This window comes from Plecotus auritus, assembly GCF_963455305.1.
Source record: "Plecotus auritus genome assembly, chromosome: 2".
In the NCBI taxonomy this organism is placed as follows: domain Eukaryota; kingdom Metazoa; phylum Chordata; class Mammalia; order Chiroptera; family Vespertilionidae; genus Plecotus; species Plecotus auritus.
Window position 1 is genome coordinate 92,675,933 of NC_137771.1, and position 22,954 is coordinate 92,698,886.

The 22,954-nt window shown below is 44.9% G+C and overlaps 1 protein-coding gene across 1 annotated transcript in view; it reads right to left on the reverse strand.

Moving 5' to 3' along the window:
- The window catches only part of RREB1 (ras responsive element binding protein 1), a 139,673-nt gene that overhangs the window by 73,995 nt on the left and 42,724 nt on the right, over window positions 1-22,954 (reverse strand). Inside the window, exon 2 of the mRNA XM_080656910.1 lies at window positions 2,487-2,603. The gene's annotated coding sequence lies outside the window, so the exon portion shown is untranslated. The remainder of the gene's footprint in view (window positions 1-2,486; window positions 2,604-22,954) is intronic.

A 22,954-nucleotide genomic window follows, 5' to 3' on the forward strand; every position in this document is an offset into this window, starting at 1 on the left:
CACAACTGCAGTCAAACATCACGCTCATTATTTCACAGCAAAGTGAATGCTTAAGGAGAACACCACAAAGAACATGGCTTCCTGTGGTTTCCTCCTCCAACTTTAGGCAATGCGACGGAGGACAGGACAGTGGCAACACCCAGAGCAATTACAAGTGAGACCAGCACCAGAGCAGGAGAGGCCTGGGAATATAACTTTATTAAGTGATGTTGCCATGAGCTCAGAAGTCCCAAAGCCAAAATCCTATCAGAAAAGTCAGAGAGGATGTCAGGAACAGTCCTTTTCCTGTCAAGAGACAAAATGTGCCTTCTTATTAACAGACTTTTGAAAATATGAACCTAATGGTTTCCAAATGGTAGGTGAAAGGACTAACTGCAGAAACATACTCCTTAAGACAACTGATTCAGCCTCACCCCTCACATATTTCCTCATAAAGTGATGATTAAAATTAAAGGGGAAAAAAAAAGCTGTTGTCTTTCCATAAAGTTTCCCCATGCCAGAAGACCATTTAAACTTAATAAAGATTGTGCTTCAAACTTCCCATCTTTAACTGCCTTTAAAGTTTATTTGGCATATTTATCTTTAAGAAAGGACATGTGAAGGAAGTACACCGATAAGTGTACAATTCTTTTGTAATGGATTTCTAACAACAGTATCATCAGTCCCATAGGATTGTAATCAATCAGCATGTAATTATTTGTTTGATTCAAAGAAGTGGACACCTTCAATACCAAAATCATCTTCATTCTTTTTATTTTTATGGATTTTTATTTATTTCAGAGAGGAAGAGTGGGGGGAGATAGAAGCATCAATGATGAGAGAGAATCATTGATTGGTTGCCTCCTTCATGCCCCTTCCCACTGGGGATTGAGCTCGCAACCCGGGCATGTGCCCTGATGGGGAATTAAATTGTGATCTCCTGGTTCATAGGTCGATGCTCAACCACTGAGCCATGCCGAACAGGCCATCTTCATTTTTAAAAATATACTTCTCCCATAGTTTTATTGTATATCAAATTATAAAATAACTGGCTAGAAGTCTTCTTTACTATAATTATGCCAGTAAAAAAAATTAATTAACCTTTCTAACAATTTATAGTATGAGTTTAGAAGATGATCTTGATTTTGTCCTATGACTCAACTTAGAAAAGAAAATGTGGTAAAGTTCACTAAATCTGAAAATAGGTTAGAGTAAACACCTTTAGGACTAAATATAATATTTTAGGTTAAAATAAAAATTTAATTTAATTCTATCATTGCATAGGGAAAGAAACTGGAGAGGAGGGAAATATTCAATATGAAATGAACAAAAATATATTCACTAAGCAGAGCAAAATTGCCGGTAAGAATTTTTCAGAGGCACCCAAATGAGCCCCCTGGAGCTACAAGGTCTCACTCCAGTTTGTTCTTATACTTGAACTCTCCATTGGGACAATGGTGCAAAAGAGGGAAAGAACCTCGTTCTGTGATGGGGGGAAAACCTACTTTAACTTTGAGTTCACCTATGTGCTAATTTAGTTAATTCTACCTACCCCAGCCTGACCCCTCTTATTACTAATCACTTATTAGTAAGAGTAATAACTCAAACTAACTAACCTTAACTTACTGATACTTGATCTCTGGGAATGAAAGATAAGTTTAAGAGTTTAGCCCGGCCAGTGTGGCTCAGTGACTCAGTGTCAATCTATAAACCAGAAGGTCACGGTTCAATTCCTGGTCAGGGCATATGCCCAGATTGTGGGCTCGATTCCCAGTGTGGGGTGTGCAGGAGGCAGCTGATCAATGATTCTTCTCTCATTATTGATATTTCTATCTTTCTCTCCCTCTCCCTTCCTCTCTGAAATTAATTAAAAAAAAAAGTTAAAGGTCCATTTACAAAGTACACTTTTCTTTATATTTATAGTATTAAAATTTTTATTCTCTCCTTTGCCCCATTTCTGTTCCCTGACAGCATCCTGTACATCTGCCCCACCACTGCAAATAATAATAATAATAATAATAATAATAATAATAATAATAATAATAGAAAATTACTGGTCCCATTCTAATACAATCTCCTCCAACTAGAATCAGAGAGGATTCGGAACTCAGATGAAATTCCTTATCACAGATATGAAAAAAAGTCATCATCTTCATTGACATGGCCAAGTGGATGGGCCTGATATTCCAGTTTTTAACACAAACTGGATTTGGGGGTGTGAAGGGAGAAGTGGGAAATGGGGTTTATGAAGTGCTGCTTTTCTTGTGAGACAAACACTAGGCACCCTTTTGGAGACTTCTCATTCTACACCTCAGGTCCAATAGGTCAAGAAGAAGTAGCAATTCAGCTAAAATTTCACCGTGGCTGTGCATCACAGACTCTGGGGGACCTGGAGAAGGGGAGGGAACTCAAAGGGAACGTGGGGAGGGAGAGGGAGAGGGAGAGAAAGGAAGACTCAACATTCAAAGTTATTGTGACTCAAGGAAAGTCAATAAAGTTTAACCAACCTGTTTTCTTTGTCTTATCAGGTGGCCCTCCTTACTGAGGAGCTGGTCCAGGCCGGGCCCAGACGTGGGCAGGGTCACACCTCAAAGCCACCACCTCTGGAGCAGAGTGGGAGCAACCTACAAAATGAGAAATGGTGACATTATAAGGGAGTCAACACCAAAAATGGTCCCATCTCTCTGTTTCTCCACTGAATACCACCAGGAGTCACAAATTAGAGACAACAAAACGTTTTCCACCCCCTGCCTGCACTTTGTAAGCAAGCTTCCAGCTCCGGGGTGGATTCTATCCAGTCCTTCATTAGCCTCTGAGCAAGAGCCACTGGGGTCACGCGTGCCTGGGACAGACAGACTCCCACAGCATGCCCCAGCAATGCCACAGGCAGCGTCACTGGAGAATGGCTGGGACCACTGACTCCAGGTAGAGCTTCGAGCATCTCAATGGCATGTGAATGCTGATGGGTGGCCAGTTGAAAGGGTAGAGAAGGGCGAGGCATCATTAAGTGCTATCAGAAACAGGGAGAGAAAAAGAAGAGCTGAAGTGAAAAATATGGAACTAAACAGTTCCTCAATGTAAGAGAATGGGAGTGATGGGAGAAGTGTCCATAACAGTTCAAATAGGAACAAATGCATATTTTTCTTTTCTGTAGAGTAGATGCAGAAAACTATTCAAATTACATGGGCCCTTCAGGAGCTTGAGAATGTCTGCTCTGGGGACCAAGGGCCTCCAAAGTGTGGCTGGGGAGAAAGCCGTGTTGGGCCTTCCACACAGTGAGAGAAAACAGGGACGCAGCATTTCCCAGAGCTATGGCATTCGGCCACACTCCCTACGTCTCTGAAAAACAGCATCCCAGAGCTAAACTGAAGAGTGAAAAACTGGGAAGTAAAAACTAAACAAGTAAAATAAATTGCCACACAGACAAAACTGGTCAAGAAATGCTTGCGTGGTATGTTTTCTTGTGTTTATTCCCTATTGGAGTCAGAAAGGCTGCCCAATCATATGAATGCCCAGTTATCATCTTGACTCTTAACTTTGTCTGCATGGAGTTACTGAGCACTTGAGGTGGCCGCCCCACAGGTTGGCGGGGTTGAAGCCTCCCAGCCCTTTCCGTTAGCAGAAGCTTCTCACGGTTTCTGAATCAGTGAACAGTTTCTCTCTCTTTACACCTCACTGCTTCAATTACTCATCTTTTTACTCTGGACCTTTCTCTTTTGAAAAGTTCTTAGCATTTTGAACAAGCCAGGGGAACCCTTACTCCTACCCCCGTAATTCTCAAATTTTCTTAGAGAGGCAAAACTCTCCTTGAGGATCTGATGCAACTGTGGTCCCTCCCACAAAAGCATGCACATTCTTTACACTCAACCTTTTTTTTTTTTTTTTTTGTCAGTATCAGGAAGGCCAGGAATCTCAGATACCTATGCAGGATAAGTAAGGAGAAGAATCCTGGTTTCACTTGATATATAACCCATCTTCCTTTAAAGTATGAATCAAGTCAATTTTATTAAAATTCCCATGAGGTTTCAGAAATATAGGAACAAAACATCCTTTCATATCATCCCCACCCATCTAAACTTAAAGCTGCCTAGGATGAAATTAAACACTGTAATAACAACAACAAAAACAAGCAAGGTTTTCTTGTTATTACTCGTTTTTAACTAATGGCACATTTTTATAAGGAAGAAAGTATAGAGAGGAATTGCTCCATATTTTTTTCTAGAAACCATCAAGATCTCCAAATAACTATATATAGAAACACAGAGACAAGTCTCTGAAATTAAAAAATTTCAAAATATAACGAAAATTTCAAAATTTGGTCATACTCCTTTCCCCTCAATTAAAAAAGATACTTGTAACCTCTCAGCACACACAGGGAACTCAGGGGAGGAATGGGCCAACCTGACAGACTTGACCTTGCAACTTCCATCCTCTGATTCTAGATGTAAATGATTTGAATATTGCTCAGTGATAAGAGTCACTGCCCTGTTTATTCTGGGTTCCACCGGGCAGGAGGGATTCATAGAACTCAAAGAGTGGAAAAGTACAGGACAGTTCTTGGAAGAAAACTCAAGATACCCCTTACCTCTATCAACACTGCCTCAAGGGGAAGAAAAAAAAAAGCAAGGGAGGCTGTACCCTAGGTGATGCCTGTAGGGGAAATGCAACAAGCAGGCTGGGGAGGGCGAGGGTCCTGGCTCCAAAGGGAAGATGCTGAGTTTCTGGCTTTGCATTCCCACAGGCCTTGTCCACATCCAGTGGAAGCAGGATGACTTGGAGAGGGCAGATGTCCACCAGTGAGGATGAGGGGGATAAGGCTAGCCCCCAACCCCTCCTCCACCCCTGAGGAGATAAGGGACAATGCTATGTAAAACTAGAAAGAACCAGGTCCCAGATAGCAAAGAGATGGAAAGATGGAAAATGCTCCAGAAACAAAGCTATCCAGCTTCTAGAAATCCTACAGATTCTTAAGGTGGAATCTAAAATCTGTCCCAAGGCCCCCAAAAAAGATGGCTAAGTTTAGATGCCTAGGATGACAGAAGAGCCTCCGCAAACCACCCCCCCCCCGCCCCCGCCCCCGCCCCCGCCACCCGATACACACATAACAGTGAGCTTTACAACACCAAACCGGGAGAGCTGTTGTGCTGAGCTTGTTTTGCTTGATCCACTGACTGGAACAGCCTAGTGAACAGCTTAGCTGGCCAGTCCCATCCAACCAGGAAAGGCTAAGAGTTTCAGAGGAGCTCAGGTAGTAAGATGCTGTGAGCTGCTACGGAGCTTAACAAGCAGCGAGAACATCTCGGGAAGGATGGGCTGAGGCAGAAAGGAAACATTCTTCCCCAGTCTTGGCTAGCTGGGACAGAACCAAACCAGACTAGATGTCGCAGCATGGCACTGCCTGTTCTCCCCTGCCTGCCAAGCACAGGACAAAACCATCTCCTCTAACCAGGACAGCCTCACGAGTGCTCTGAGGCCCAAGACAGCTGCAATGACGGCTCTGAGTTCCAGGAAGTGGATGTGTTTCTTGGCTTAGGGTGCACTCTATGCCTTGGATAGGGCAGCACCCATACAAGTCACCCTCCCCCCTTGTTGACATGAGCTTTGGTCCAACAGGGCCATCGAGAGTCACACTGAGCAGGCCCTGCACAATCAGGCACTGAGAGCTGCTCAAGGGGTCCCCTAAGAAGAGGGGGATGACCTCTTGGCCCACGTTCAAGAAAGCAAAGTGCGCAGGGGTGAGGGGACTGCACCTAAAACCAGGTACAAGGGCCTCCCCGTGGGTTGTCTTCTGACCTCTGCCTCAAATAGACTTTCTAACCTGCCACTGAAAGCCCTCCATGCTCTGCCCTCCGTTTACCTTCTGGCCTTCTTGCCCACCAGTTCCCATGGTTATCTCTCCGTTCAGTTTCTTCTGAACATTCTTCTCCCCACCCCATCCCTTAGGCCACTTTCTACATGCACCCTCCCCGATTCCCACTAACCCCATTCTTAGTTCCAAACTTGAACTCTGAAGTAGTAGCAGCAGCTAATACTTTTTTTTATCCTGACCCGAGGATATTTTTTCCATTGATTTTTTGAGAGAGTGAAAAGAAGGAAGAGAAAAACATCGATGTGAGAAAGATACATCAACTGGTTGCCTCCTGCACACTCCCCGAATGGGGGGCGGGATGTTATACGCAATTGAGGTACGTGCCCTTGACCAGGAATCAAACCCGAAACCCTTCGGTCTGAGGGCCAATGCTCTAATTAATTACTGAGCCAAACCGGCCAGAGCAACTAATACTTTTTGAATACTATGTCGCCTGCTTTAATCTCATAACAATCTAGGAGGTGTACAGATGAGAAAACTAAGGTGTTGGGGTTAAGCAACTTGCCCCCAAGATCATGGGGGGGGGGGGGAGAGCAACGTGAATCCAGTTTCTAATTTCTATTAAGTTTCTTTTGCACAAAATTTGCAACTCCTAGCACAGGGCTAGAGAGAACAGATGTGTTCCCCTCAGTCAAATTCTCTGACTTCTCACAATCATATTGAGTCATTTCTGCCCTTCCAGGCTGCTCAGCGCCTGGCCTCCCATTTCCTCCAGTTTCTAGGCAGGAAAAAGGAGTTCTCTTCTCCCACCTTCACCTTTGCCTTCTTCTCTGAGCAGGAGGCAGGACTGGACTTCCCTCTCAGACTAAAAATTCACTGCACAGGGCAGAAGTCTGTAACAAAGGGATGGGGACCTCCACATTCAACACCACTGCATTCTAGAGGCACCCAGGCAAGGAGACCAGAAGGAAGCCGCTAGGCTCTGCTGAACTCCCATACAGCTCAGTCCTGTCCAAGTGGCTGGATCCAACTGACCCACCAGTGCAAGCCCGTGTACTCCGGGTCACCTCTGCTCCCATGAAAATGGACTGCACACCTGGAGCAAGAGGAAGCTCTGGTGGGGTGGGGTGTGAGTAGCCAGAAGTGCACAGACCCAAAATTAAGCAAACACCACGGGAAGGAATTCTTACAGTCCCATGTGGTCAGTGAGAAGTTACCTGCCACTGAACCTCCAGCAGAGCCATCTAGCAGGTGCAGACCTTTTTTTTTTTTTAAATTTTAACCCTGGATTTTTTTTTTTAAATATATTTTATTGATTTTTTACAGAGAGGAAGGAAGAAGGACAGATAGTCAGAAACATTGATGAGAGAGAAACATCGATCAGCTGCCTCCTGCACACCTCCCACTGGGGATGTGCCCGCAACCAAGTTACATGCCCTTGACCGGAATCGAACCCGGGACCTTTCAGTCCGCAGGCTGACGCTCTATCCAGAGCCAAACCGGTTTTGGCAAGCAGGTGCAGACCTTTGTTAGAAGCACAGATTCTCAATGTGTTCAGGTCATTATGTGGTACACCTTAAACGTACTCTGCTGAAAATGCAGCTTCTCGGGCCTTGGCCCGGAACCGCTGCCTCCGAAACTCGCCTGCATCTGCGTGCTAGCTCCCAGGGGACTGTGACCCAGCCTTGGGAACCAGCACCTTCTTTCCACAGTTCTGGAAGAAGGGCAGCACAAAACCAAGGCTCTCCCTGAAAAATGTCCTTCCGTGAGGATTTGGAAGGAGCCACTCTCAGAGTAACAACCAAGGCACTGATTCTGACTTCAGCTTTATTTACTACAATAAAATAATAAAGAAATAAGGGGGGGGGGGGCATGCTAGCTGGTTGCTCAGTGGTTAGAGCATTGGCCCACAGACTGAAGAGTCACGGGTTTAATTCTGGTCAAGGGCTCATACAGGCTTGGTCCCCAGTGCCAGTCAGTGAGTGAGCCACAGAGGCGGTGAGGAGGAGGGTGAGAAAGAGGAGTCCGGGAGGACAACCCCAATGAAAGCAGGCCTCTGCATGGTTCCCCCTGGGCCTCAGAACTACCGCACCACCTACTGTGGTTTGTGTCTTAATGGGACTCACAGCTGGAGGAAGAAAAATGAAACAGAGTTCATCCCAGCTGCCTAGAGCAGTGGGTGCAGGACCAGCATGAGCTGTGGACGTACCCTCTCAAAAGGCTCGGGCTCTCTGTCGTGGGTAAAGGGACACAGATATTCAGGGAAGAGGGGGAAGGAGTGGCTCATGGGAGAGTGACAGGTTCTATGCTGGAAGCAGTTTCTCTCTTAGAAATAATTTGGACATTTTAATTGTTAAAGTGCATACAATTTCAGCAGAGGCAAGGGCTGATTTAGAAGCCAGGATTTTTGCTTACCAAACTTCTCTATGAAGTCAGATTCCATTCACTATTTAAAATATGAACTGCTGGAAAGGTGAAGAGATTTTTCTGGTACGTGCTAGATAAAACTATCCTATGACACCCCATTCTTCTTCCTGCATCTCTAAGGGCTCCTGGCTGCCTCAGAGGGAGGAAAAGGAGCAAAGCCCTGATTGTAAGCTCTTCTGTCTGTAGATAAGACTATGAAGAAGTGGACTCCAGTCCTTGCAGCTCTCCTGGGGGCAGGTCTTACTGACAGGAACTAACTACTGACAGACTCATGAAACCAAGACACAGCTGCCACATGGCAGCCATGTGTCACCCCAGGCCCTGCTCTTCTGGGAAGGGCCATGTCTCTCTCCCCAGGGTGAGCCAGTCTTTTTCTAAACATTGCTTTTCTGCCAGGCCACCAGGATCTGGTTACTTCATCACCTTCTTGCCCAACTTAGCAGAAACCTGTATGGTTCTCTATTCTACCGAAGAAGCTGGTGAGGAAGAAGGTGGGCAGCCAAGGGAGGCTGAATAAGGAAGCACCCGTGCTGGGCAGAGGGCCTGCCTCCCCCCCCCCCCCCCCCCCCCCCCCCCCCCCCCCGCTCTCACGTACCCCTAGGGCAGGGCAGGGTCTTTTAGGCTCCGCAGGAAGAAGTCTCAGGAGGAGGGTCCTGCGAGGATTAAGTTTGTAAGTCCACAGCCTACCCCACCCTAGGATCTGCTCTGCGGGCTTATAGAAAAAGGGTAGGGAGAGGCCTCCACATCCCTCCCTGCCTGAGGCGTTTAAAAACAGAAAAGAAGCCCTAGCTGGTTTGGCTCAGTGGATAGAGCATCGGCCTTCAGACTGAAGGGTCCCAGGCTCGATTCCAGTCAAGGGCACATGCCTGGGTTGCGGGCTCGATCCCCATTAGGGGTCATGCAAGGAGGCAGCTGATCAATAATTCTCTCTCATCATTGATGTTTCTATCTCTCCCTCTCCCTTCCTCTCTGAAATCAATAAAAATATATTAAAAATAAATAAATAAATAAATAACAGAAAAGAAAATGTTGCTATAATAGAAAACAGAATTTAAGTCAGAGTGTATCAGAAGTCTAGTGTATGCCCATTTACATGTTCATTTCCTAGTAACTAGGGATCACTGACTATTTGTGACATAAAACTGAGTCAGAAAATTTGTTAGGCACTTTACATTTATCCCCAAATCTTATCCTATACTAGAGGCCCGGTGCATGAAATTTGTGCATGGGGGTGTGTGTCCCTCAGCCCAGCCTGCACCCTCTCCAGTCTGGGACCCTACTAGGATCGGGCCTAAACGAGCAGTCGGACATCCCTCTCACAATCCAGGACTGCTGGCTCCCAACTGCTTGCCTGCCTGCCTTCCTGATTGCCCCTAACCACTTCCAGTCTGATTGCCCCTAACTGCCCTCCCCTGCAGGTCTGGTCCCCTAACTGCCCTCCCCTGCAGGCCTGATCGCCCCCAACTGCCCTCCCTTGCAGGCCTGGTCCCTCCCAACTCCCCTCCCCTGCTGGCCATCTTGTGGTGGCCATCTTGTGTCCACACGGGGGCAGCCATCTTTGACCACATGGGGGCAGCCATCTTGTGTGTTGAGTGATGGTCAATTTGCATATTACTCTTTTATTAGATGGGATAATAAAAGCCTAATATGCTAAGTGTCTGTTTGACCAGTCGTTATGACACGCACTGACCACCAGGGGGCAGATGCTCCGACTGGTAGGTTAGCTTGCTGCTGGGGTCCGGGAGATCGGGACTGGGCAAGATGGGCCGGACATGCCCTGGAGCCCTCCTGGGGTCCCTCTCTGGCCCCAATCATGCACCGGGGGGTCCCTCGGCCTGGCCTGTGCCCTTTTGTAACCCGGGACCCCTCAGGGGATGTCAGAGAGCCAGTTTTGGCCAGGTCCCCACAGGCCAGGCTAAGGGACTGCACCGGTGCATGAATCTGTGCACTGGGCCTCTAGTAAGGTAATGAATAGATTATTTGCTGGGTATTACACAACTGTTAAGGGGGATGGCTAAAATTCTTGTACTTTCTGCTGCATCGCAAAGAGGGCCATTAAAAACCCATTCAGAGAAGGGCGATTGGTGAACTAGAGAATTGGGAACCAAGTCAGAGAGAAAATAGGAAATGGCTGAAGGAACTAGAAATGCTCAGCCCATTGAAGATAAAGAGACCTGTAAGGCTGGCTGCAGACACCTGAAAGTCTGGGGTGTGGAATAGGGATGCACCCTTCCCAGGTGTCCACCACAGAAGAAATGAGTTTTGGGAGATACAAAGAAGCAGCTCTGGGACTCCAAAATTCTTTGTACCATTAAAGCTGCCCACCATGGAATGAGGCCCCATAAAAAAATGAGCTTGTTGTCCCTGGCATATGAAAGCAGAGGATCCTGCAGTGGGTGGGAGACCAAATCAGATCATTCTTCTAACACAGGGGTGGGCAAACTTTTTGACTCAAGGGCCACAATGGGTTCTTAAACTGGACTGGAGGGCCGGAACAAAAGCATGGATGGAGTGTTTGTGTGAACTAATATAAATTCAAAGTAAAGGAGCGGAGGGGAGACCAAGAGAACCGGATAGAACAGCCGGATCCGGCCCGCGGGCCGTAGTTTGCCAATGGCTGTTCTAACATCTAGATTCTGGGCTTCTAAAAGGACGGTTCCTTGTCCATAATACTCTAAGATTCCAAAATGTGCAGTAGAACACAGACCACGGTAGTATAACTTCAAAAGCACTTGCTGTGGTGTCTAAATCTTGGACTGGGAACTCCGCTGGCCACCAACAAAGCAACTTTAAGTCTCTGGCCTCAGTTCTCTCATCCAGAAAAATGAAGCTAATAATACCTGCCTCCCATACCTTACAGTACAGAAATCAATCAAAGGAATATTTATTAAAACGCTTTACAGTGCACTCTCCCTCTGGGGAGCATGCCCACGCCTTTCCCTGCCCTGTTTTCTTCCCCTATGTGCTTAAGTTACCGCTGCCTTTCTTCTCTCTCCTAAGCTCCAAGGGCCCTTCTATTACCTCTGTAAATTTCTAAAAAAAACTTTATCTTACAATTTGAAAAACAAAACAAAGAAATGGTCCAGCACCCCGCAGGATGAGCTATTGATGTTATGCTCTTTACCTCCCTACATTTCAATTTATTTAGCCTCTGGGCCAGTTCTCCCCAACTTTTTGATTCATCCACGGGATCCCCTATCAGATTGCAATGCTTTGAGGGCAGGGGCCAGTTTAATGATATTAAAATAATTTCGGTTCCAGTCCCTAAGTTTAACAATGAAATAGAAATATAATTTAGCTTATCACAAATGCAATCCCATTGACAATAAGGAGTAGAACATGCTATGATGAGCAGGAAATAAAACCCCTCCTGTTTCCGTTTGCTGCTGAACAAACCCTGGTCAACTTCACACGGTCTGAGTAAGGAGGGTCCCACTGCTGGCTCTCACAGGACGAGGCTCTCCTTCCAGACGCTCCCACACCTCTTCCCTCCCGGCTATAGAACTCCATACAGCGCAGCTGACACCCAGCACCACACCCCAGACACCCAGGCAACTGGACCGCAGTGATGGGACTGTTCTGGACACTCCTCTGAAGTGGATCTGGTGCCTTGGGTCACATTTACAGCCCAGGGGAGGAAGCTGGGGTAAAGTTCAGTAGCAGTTTGCTGACAATTTTAGGCAATATCCTGCAACTCTTTCATAGGCCCCAGGGTTGTGGCTGGCCTTTGTGACATGCTCTGGTAAAGGGTCAGCAGCTGCAGAAACAGGATTCTCTACTTTCCTCCTGAGGAGGAGCTGGAAGGCAAGCTAAGTGCCCCTAGGGCAGGTGGTCAACCTACGATCTGGGCTTTAAATTCCCAGAATTCAGGGTGTGAACCACCACAGCCCTTATAAAATCAAAATTGCTTTGTAAAAGACAGTGTTGACTGAAATGCTTCTACCCTACTTGCTCAGAGAAGGCAGTGGAAGGAGGAGATGAGTTGTTTCCTCGCCCACTGGAAAAGCGGTCAGCTGTGGTCAAAGTTTCAAAGTGGGTAGCCAGACATTATAGACCGTCAGCTGAGAATGACTGTGCTGGGTGCATTTACCAGGCGCTGGATGGCCTGCCCTCTATGCCTTCTAATAGATGACCTTTTCCCCCCTCAAAGAAAATTATTCACCACTGTATCTATGAAGAAAAACAAATACTCCAAGATATAAGTGGTTGATGAGTGTTTATCACAAGCCAACCAATTAAAAACACTAGCAAGCCAATGGATTTTCTTAAAGTAAACTGAGGAAAACCCAAAAGCTACTGTGGGGTGGGATGGGCGTTGGAGGGAAGGTGGTACGTGGGCAGGTTTCTGTCCCTACCCACAGCACTGGTGAGCTGACCAGCAGCGGCACTTGGAGGAAGTCCGAGGCACTAGGGCCCTCTCATTCCTCCCCTGACCTGGTGAGAGGAGGATGACTAGTTCAGGACCACTGCACCCCCTGGGGTAGCTAACTGCACTGCTGCTGCACCAGCACAAAGGGCTGAGCCCCCGCCCAGCAGGGTCTGAAACAAGCATAATGTGCCCAAGGTTCATTTGTCCTTTTTTGTATTGACTGAAATCACACAGGGCGCTGACCATGCCCAGGCATTTCAATGTGGGTTCACATTTTACAAACCCCACCCTGAGAAACAGATACCTGTCTACAAGCTCCTAAATGCTTCCCCCACCCACCCCTGCAAGTTATAAAGAACAGTATGGAAAATCTAAAAGGGGAGATCAACACCAGTCGGACGGGTCCCTTCCCATAACCTCTGGTACCTGCGTGAGAGTTCATCCAAGTAACAGAAAGCTGGCCTGCGTTCCCACCAGCAAGCTGGGTCATCGCTGCTGTGCGGGGCTGTTCTGTTCATCTGTTGGGCCCATGGACAGCCTGACACTTCCACCAGGTCCCCGTGGGTCAAATACTGCACAGGGAAAAATCTCTGGAGCACAAAGATTTGAAAGCCCAAACTCAGACCCATTTCTTCAGCCGTATGTAATGCAAACACTCCCTGTCAAATGGACTATTTTGGGTGAAAAGGGCTGGCCCCTACCAATGTTTTCATGGCACGAAATTGCTTTAGTGCATTTGCAATCATAAGTGGAGGACCTCCTGCTCACCCCCTTCATTTTACTTGAATGCCTGTGATAAAGGCACCCTCCTGTTGTTCAAAAAGAACATCCCTGCTCTTTCCTTTTATCTTTCCTTAACAGTTTGCCATCCACTGATAGGAGGGGCCTTGCCTCCAACAGTCCACACTTTTATCTCCCGCTGACCACGCAGCAACACGAAGCCAAGGGCTGGATTTCCTGCAGCTTGCCTAGAGGGGCTGTTTGACTTGTTTAAAATATTACTGGCCTCCAGAACCTTGGAACCATGCCCGAGCAACACCTACCCAGCATCCATTTCAGCTCCAACTCTGAAAGTCTCCAAGTCCAATGTACCAGCACTCCCCGTGCCTCAGTGTGGGAGAGGCTTGGCCACTTCCAAGAAAGAGAACTCACTTTCCGGGCTCACCTACATTATTATTTCTGTCTGCAGCAAACCTAAGCGTGATCTTCATCAAAGTCCACATACCCCAGAAGTTAGTTACAGTAGCTCAAGTAAACTCTGAGTTTATACTACAGCATTAAAATAATTCAGTAGCATTTAATAACACCCTTTACCAATGGAGCGCAGAACAAACAGTACACCATGTGCTTCCTTGCATAAGCAAATGGCCTGGAATACAATGGTCCCTCGTCTGCACAGTGATGAGGACATGATCTTTGATGTCCCTCCCAGGCCTGAGTCGGCGTATGAGATTCAACTATGCTGTAATGCTGGCATGTTTTTAGGTCCAGTGTCAAAAGCCCTTTCCACCTGCCTAACGCTATGAGCACTCCCGTGAATAACCAGGATCGAAAATAGCATCAAACTCCACTTCTTAATCAAGGCAGTTGTGGGGCTGTGTGCCACCTAAGGGATGTGACGGCCGGAGGCAGGTGACACATCAGAGCAAAGGACCCTGACTCCCTGCCATTCAAGGCCAGGAGTTCCATTTTCTAGGCATCACACCACATCTGTGAGGTTAACGGGTTCAGAGAATGATAAGACCAGATGTTTAAAACAGTCCCCCAGTGTTCCTTTTCTGGAGTATAAGGAATCTTTCTAAAGTCAATTCAAAAGAAAAATGTCCTTGCCTAAGTACCCTGTAACCCCTCAAACCTCGGAGGTAAGAGGGCTGGGTGGGAGAGAAGCAATGGAGTAATGAATGACACTGGAGATGATGACAATGGAAAGGCAAGGCTATGGAGAAAATGGTGGCAAGTAAGTGACAGAAACCAGGTTACAGATTAAATCCACAACATCAGTCTCTATGCCAACACTTCAATACGGAGCCAATAAAAGAAACAAAAACAAAAAACAGCCGATATTTTTAGTATCTCTCTCTTTTTTTTAATGATGCTAGATAATGGAGTAACAAAGGGTGTTCAGAGACCAGAGCAGCCACACTGTCTCCATGCAAAACCTAGAACGTTGCATTCTGTGTGGCCCCTCTCCTATAGCCACAGGACTTAGCCCTGTCACTGGCTCATCTGAGAACAGGAGCCTGCTAACCGGTTCAGCCCCACTGGCCAAACAGCAAGCACTCTTCAACATCCTCAATTTCCTCCCAGCCATGAAGTCAGGAACAACCTGTACAGACAAAGAAAGTAGAAAACTTGCGAAACAACGGCATCTACCGTGCTCACTAAATATGCCTGAGGAAACTTTCAAAGCCCTTTAAGATGTTTCATTACAACTCTGGAAAGAAAAAGCAGTCCACTACACCCAGGCACAGGTTCCCACAAACCCAACTTTATACTCTGCCAGCCCCACAAGCAAAACACAGAATTCAAAATACAACTCAAGAGAGTGGCCCTGGTTGCTCCACAGATTTGGAATTGTAACTGACACTTCTCCATAACTCTATTAAAGACCAGTGACATCCTGGAATGTTCCCAGTCTGGAAACAGAATTTTCCTAAGGGAGAAAAAAAGATCTAACAGATTATACAACAATTTGCTACCTGGACATGGTGAAAATGCTGTTTGCAGGATGTAAGGAAAAACCCTTAGCGTATTTTTACTCCTTGTAGTTAACCCTAATGCTGTGCTCTGGCCAAGGCAGGAATCCTTGCAAGGCTTTACCCACAGAAACTACTAATTGTGATGATGGCTTTTTTTTGTACCCTACTACCCCAAGGTTCATTTAATGGGGTGAGAGTTTGGAAGATAGATATGGAAAGTAATTCTGGTTCTGCCTACCCTACATAGACATTTCGAAAGAACCGTGCTACTCATATATTCTGTACAGTCCAAATTTATAGTCAAATATTATTCTCATTCACATTAGGCAAATGCTCTGTTAAATTTTTTAGCTTGTAGAAAGAGAAAACGAAGGAACACATAAATCCGTCAAAGTTGGTAGGCCTTAAAACTTGCACAGCTTTTTATACTTATCATTTCTGTGGCTTCAGATACCAAACAGGTTTCATTTCAAAAATGGGTCTCTAGTTTCCTGCATCTTGAGGTCCAGGGCCATCCTGCTTCTTTCAGTGTGCTCAAACCAAAGCCTAGCAGAGGGCGCAGAACAATGCGTACTCTCTGTGAGGGGTTAAAAATAGTTGCTTAAGATGTTCTATACCATTTTTGTACCCTTGACATAGGGCAAGATTTGGTATCTATGTGAAGACCTGAAATAGGATGATGATCTTCCTTGGACATAGTCCATTGTCTCAGATGTTAGAACCACCAAGAGCTGAATGACAGAGCCCGTATCTCAAAGGCTGACCCTCAACTGGGGAGACAAAGGAGACCTGACACAAAGAGCTAAATTCCAATCCAAGGGAAATGGATTATGAGTCAAACACTCTAAGGACTGCAAGGCTCCCCAAAGGTAAGTCATTAAACATGAGGGCAGTAGGACAGTGATTTTCAACCTTTTTCATCTCACGGCACACATAAACTACTAAAATTCTGCAGCGTACCAAAAAACATTATTTTTTGCAAATTTGACCCCCAAAAAAAGGTATAATTTTGGTTCATTCACACTGGACAGCTATTGTTGTGTTGGCCGTTGTCATTTTTTTATTTGACAATCTAAGGGAAAAGAGGTCAGTGCCCCTACTAGTCAGGTACTGCATGTTTCAAAAGTTCTTGTGGCACACCAGTTGGAAATCGCTGCAGTAGGGCAAAGGCAAACCTGAGCTTGAAGGAGAGATGCAGCTTTCAGAGGATGGGGCATTCTGGTTAGAAGGAAATGCATGCAGAAGAGGTTTGGAGACTCAAGAGGTACATCTGGATAGAGCACAGTATCGCAAAAACATTAACTCCTAAATGTCTATTTTCACTCTTCTCAGGTAAAATGAAAAAATTCACTGAGATTCTCACAATGCTGAATTCTTATTAATTTTTTAAGGTTAAAATGCCCTTTTAAAATGCGATGAGAAAGTAGATGGTGGAGACTGTTTTAATGTGCTTATTGGGGGAGGGGGGGAAGAAGCAGCAATCCCATGTCTAACTATAAAAGTTTTGCCTTAGGTTTCTGACCCATGAAAACAAAGACTTTGGGTGACCAAACTATACCAGTCATGTGTGAAAGGAGGGAGAGTGGAATGCGGGAAATGGCAAAGATGGGCTGGTAAAATTATGCAGAGGTCAAGGTTCCATCTCACAGGATAAACTTTATATCCTGTGGCCATAGAAACCCCCTGAAGGGTCCCACACTTATTTTTTTAAACCTTAGAGTAAAATAATCACATCCATATTTTTAAAAACTTTGGGCAGCAGTTTAGAAGATGGATGACTAGAGAGCCACGTACCCCGTTAGGAGGCTACTGCATATAAGGGACAGACATAAGGAGTACAGGGGTCCAGAAAATTTCACCAAGGGACCAACCTGGCTGTGAGAAATGAGGGCCAGAGAGATGCTGGGCTTCCTGCATTACCAACAGAATGAGTTAGCAAGGCAGTTAACAGGGATGCAGAAAAAATTCCCCATATAGGAGAGAATACAGCAGGAAGGGACAGGGTATGGAGTAGTAGGATTAAGACAGTTTTGCTGAAAAGAAAACCTAAGAATGTCCATAGACAGAAGGAGCAGATGGGAAAAGAAGGTCCTGGTAGAGATAGGAAAGGAGGGCCAGGGGGCTCCCAGGCACGGGAAGATGAAACACTTGTGATTACAAAATACGTAACACATGTAGCCCTATAAACATACGTACCATCGTCAAACCATAATAATTGCTAATGAAAATTGACCATCATAAACAGCTCACATGGGAAAAAGTGCTTAAAAAGCCTAAACTTAAAGTCTACAAAAAATTTTACCAAATATAAAACAAGAACAAAATCTGTCCTTCTCTAACTTTCAAAGAGCCTACTACATAAAACTAACATGTTAGACACTGAGCTGAAACATTTTGTGGAAATGATATGTTCTGGAGCAAAGCTGTCCAGTTGAAAGTTCTGTAACATGAAAACATTCTCTATACGTGCTGTCCAATATGGTAGCTGCTGGCCACACGTGACCAGTCAGCACTTAAAAATAAGGTGAATGTGACTAAGGAACTAAATTTTAAATTTTTATTTAAGTTAAATAACTACATGTGGTCAGCAGCTGTTTTGCTGTTGTACTGGACAGCACAGCATTTATTATAGTTTTTCTTTCTCCAGTAACCTGGATTATGAGATTGTAGTCCTTATTGGGTTTAGTCCTTGGGACTTTTAAGCCCTAAGGCAGAAACAAAGATAGCCCAGTATGGTTTTACCTGCAGGCAGAGGAGGGGATCATAGGCTGATCCCAGGAGTAATTTACTATGCTATGATTCTTCATTCTTCCAGGTGTTTATCAGAGTTTCAATGTATAAAGGGAAACAACCCTTGAAACCAACAACAGAGGGACAGCTCCTAAACCAGACTGACTTCTCCCAGATGAGTCACCACCACCCTGCCCCATCTACCCAAAACCTGCTCAGGCCTGGTCCCACCTCAAATGTGAAGGTCAATGTATGAAAACATGAGAAAACATTTTTAAAGTAAGATCAAGTTTAAAAAGCAAGTGAGTACATTTAAGCATTCTATGTTCTGATAATATATGGGTAAAGTCTGGAAAATGCAACCTGAAGTGAGAGATGTGTCATTGGAATATGGTAATTTTCAAAAAAATAAAAGTAATTTAATGTCACTGTACACTTGATTTTTGCAATTTAAAATTATTTAACAAAATATACAAGAAAGAAAATAATCAAGCTGCATTCCTTCTTAAGATATCAAACTAGCTCTAGCCGGTTTGGCTCAGTGGATAGAGCTTTGGCCTTCGGACTGAATCCCGGTCCTGGGTTTGATTCCAGTCAAGGGCATGTACCTCGGTTGGAGGCTCAATCCTAGAGGCTTGATCCCTGGTCCTGGTCAGGGCACGTGCGGGAGGCAACCAGTCCATGCTTCTCTCTCTCGTGACTCTCCCCCTCCCTTCCACTCTCTAAAAATCAATGGTAAAATATCGTCAGGTGAGATTAACAACAACAAAAAGATATGAAACTGCTCTCCTCCCTTTCTCCACCAATTTATATCTAGTTATAGACAGTGCCTGGCACTTGCTTATTAGTTCATTCTGTAAATATGAGCCTCTTGTGGGCTACCTATTAGGGGCAATATGCTCAGGTTCTATAAACAAGTATGAGATTCACACCCTTGAAACCATATGTAAAATTTATGTGGTATTCATTTTTTTGGGAGAAAAAGAGTCCATAAATTTGATCAGACTTTCAAACCTTCCTTTTTCTTGTTAAGATGAGATCAACCATGTAATTCACTTTAAATAGTATCTGACACATACATGGCAATAACTCAATAAAAGTTAGTGAAATCAATCCTCTAAACAATCTCCCAATTCCTGCCACAAACAGTTATAATTCTAGAATAGAACTCATTCTACAGAAAGAAAGAGGGGAGGGAAATCCTTGTGAGCCCCATCTATGTCACTGTGCTTCCATGGTTTTATTCTATTCCTCATTATTCCAGGAATAACAGTTAGAAAACTAACAAGAGTTAGTTTCTTGATACCATTAGCTTAAAACTTTCTGAATGCATGTACTATCACCATTTCTAGGCCATCAAAGGCACAGAGGAGGTTTCCTGTGAATCCACCTATAGGTGTAAATGTGGCCCAAGCACTAGCAAAATTCCTGGGAATCTCAAAGAGGTCCCAGAATAGTGTGTGGTCTTGTGGAGGATGTTTGTTTTGCAATTAACAAAAAGTAATAGGGGTGTTAGTGAGCCTTTTTAATAGAAGCCAAGAATTAAAATCGAGTCTTCTATGTACCCAACAGTTCTTAAATTGCAATGCACGAATAAAACAAATTGTCTATAAAAGGGATTATATTAACTATAAAATTTAAGAATCACAATGAGGAGAGTGGGAAAAGTGACTGATTAAAAGGTGTTTGGGGAAGGGGCTGGCTCTGTCCTTGTTTTCTCATGTGTCCTTTGAAGGTGAAAACAAACCCCCCAAAAAAGCCTTTCTGAAAAAAACAAACGGGCCCTGAAATATCTCCCTTTTTTTGGAAAAATATTCTACTTCAGGCTCTCAAATATTTCTTGATGATAAAAATACATCTGTCAGTTATCTCAATTAGTAACTACTGATGTACTAACTAGACTGGGGGAGAGGGGTCCAGGAGCTCACCACCTAACTGAGAAAAAGAAAACGAGAATTTAAGAGAACTGTGCTATCCATCCATGCAATACTAATTGAGTCCAAAAAAAACCCCACTGGCCTGTGTAAGTTAAGGCGGAAGGAGACAAAACCCAGTAAGGACCACCAGAAGCCAGGACCACCAGAAGCCAGGTCCTGATTACAGAAGGGGAAGGGAGGACACGAATTATGGGGAACTGGGGCAGTGGAGAGAAATGATGTCAGATTTTAAGAAAACCCGTTTGAACATGGTATGGGAGTGCAAGAGGAGAACTGAATAAAATGGGAATAAAGGGAATAGATAGGGAAAGGTAAGCCTGAACATCTTTCAAAGAACTTCTCAGACCTGAAAAAGCAAGAGGGAGCTAAGGAGTAAGTTGCTTTAGACACAGGCTAGATTTCCAGGGACACTAGAATGGTGACTGCTAAGGAGGGTGGGTGAAATTCTTTTTTAGACACTTGGAAAGTGAAGAAAAGGAGAGGACTCAGAAGGGAAGTTCTTGGTACTATGGGATTAGTATATTGGTGAAAAATCGGAGATACTGAGTGCATGTGGGACTGACCACAGAGAGCTGAGGCCTGAGCTAGGTGAGCTGACATTCAGAGATAAGAGGGCAGGAAGGAATATGAGGAACACCCATTTTAAGCTAATGAGACAGCAAGAAGGCCTGGTAGGAATGAGGTCCCCAGGAAGGAGGAGAAAGTGCAGTGTCCAAATGTGAAAGCATTAGCAATGAAGGGGGCATAACCCTTCTGAGTCTGAAAACAGGAGAATAAAGACATCTGGAGGGGTGCTCAAGGAAGCTCATGGTTAAATGGTCTTAATCTTAAGCACACAGTAGACACTCAATTATTGTATTGATTAGTAATCTCATGAAAATAGGCAGCATGTCATACGCTGCGAGTAGGAGGAGAAAAGAGAACTGATGGTGTAAGGAGCAAAGGACCACAGGGGAGCTGGCGGCAGGACAGGGGTAGTCAGTGATAATAAGGCCTCCCTGGGGCCAGGGATGATGAAGGCGAACAGAGGGGGACTCTCAGTTGGCTTTAGGCATTACAGCCACATGGTCTCAAGGTACTCTGGAACAAAAACGAGCTCAGGGCAGCAGGGAGGCTGCCCTCTGGAACCCTCTCCTACTCAGAGTGAGTCTGTTATCTGTTTCCTACTCTGGCTGGCTGGCTAAGGAGAAGGGAGGAAAACTCTGTGATTTCAAATGGCTGTATCTTTTATTCCTGCTATTTGAGGCAAGCCTGTTATGTTTCTTCCAACAGATGCCCAATTTACATATGTAGCTGCTCTCTAAAGAGTAAACAAGTGGATTCTCTCTACAAATACCAAGGGCACCAGGTCTCAAAATGTTTCCCAAATACCCAACCCAAAATGGCTCTCGCTTTGTTTTCAGGCTGAACTTTGTACCTCTAACCCAGATGCAGCTCAGTGCAGAGTGCCACTGGGACACCACACAGGACTCACAGGAGTTAGTTCTTAAGAACGCACAGCCCTCGGCCAGCCCAGGGTTCCCAGGGCATGCTGGTCAGGCAAATTTGTGCTCAGGGCTCAGTGACTCAATTAGTATAAGTTCAGTTGCTCTTTTTTAGGTCAGTTCTTTCTTCTTTTGTTTAGATCTGACTCAAGATTTACTTTAATTATCTACACCTCTATTAAAGTACCTAAGTAAATTAAACCATTGTATGAGATGATGGGAAAGGAAGTGATGAGGGAAAGGAAAGGAAGAAACTGGATCTTCAAAACAACGCAGACAAATAATCTTCACCTTTCTCCTCTACCATCTCTGTGCTCGTAAATTACTAAACTCCTAGACAAGCAACTGTTTCTCAAAGGCAAATTCTAGACTCCACGTCTAAAACCCCATGGTTAAGCACTGGCTTGCAGAAAACTAAAAATTTCAGCAATTCTGGAATGAAATGTTATGTTCATAACGATACAAAGCACAGCAGCTGTTCCTAGCCAACATGAAAACCGAAAGGGGTGATGCTATCTTTATCCTTTACCTAGAGTCAAAGCTGGTACCGTCTTGGGCAGAGCTGCCAAGAAGCTGTCTCAGTTCTAGTCTGCTGAGCACAAGAGACAAAGAAAGCAAGGGAATGAATACATGGGCCAGAAAAGTACACCTAAACAACAACACATAACAGACCCACCTGTGAGAAAGAAAATGCAGTTAATAATTAAAATTTTTTAAAGGATGCAAGGAAAAACAACTGCTTGAAAAGTAGTTCTCAGTGTCATTTGGAAGATACTTTTCAATTCAATCAGTTCAAAATTCAAAAGATTAGATCACATCTAACTCTACCTGACTTTCCCAAATGGAAGAGGAAGAACCCTTTTATCAATTTTCTTGGAAGTAAAAACACATTTTCTCTATTAAACTCAAGTCCTGCTCATAAAAACTTAACAAAAACCTTCTTCAGACGGCCTCATGGAATCAGGCCTCAGATGAGCATCTCAGAGAGGACAGATGATGATGGAAAATGAAAGATCTGAGAAGAATAAAAAGAGAAGCTTATGAGAACAGGTTTCTCTCATGAGCCTGAAGCTCACACACAGGCTAAATGAAGAAAATGTTTTTCTGATGTGACTGAACTACCTCACTCTGAGAAAAACACTTCCCACTAACAACCCCATTCTATTTACTGTTCAGTTTTAAATGACTGGGCAACTGTTGCCTCGCCATGCATCCTCAGGATTGGCCAACATTGTTACCCCCCCGACACCCACCCACATAAACCACCAACGAATGAAGCTGGTGGTGGGGGGAATGAACTTGTAATGTGAACTGCCACCGACACAACACACTTCCTGCTAATTCTGAAATGGTCTCCATTCAAGAAAAAGTGAAAAACCACTGCAAGGCCTGGTAGGTTTCCACCCTAAGCTCAGCAAGTGGACTAGGACAGCAGTTAAGTGGATTTGGGGGCCAGTTTCCCAGGTTCAAATCTTGCCTCTTCCACTTGCCAGCTATGGTAGCCTGACCTTGTGGCACCA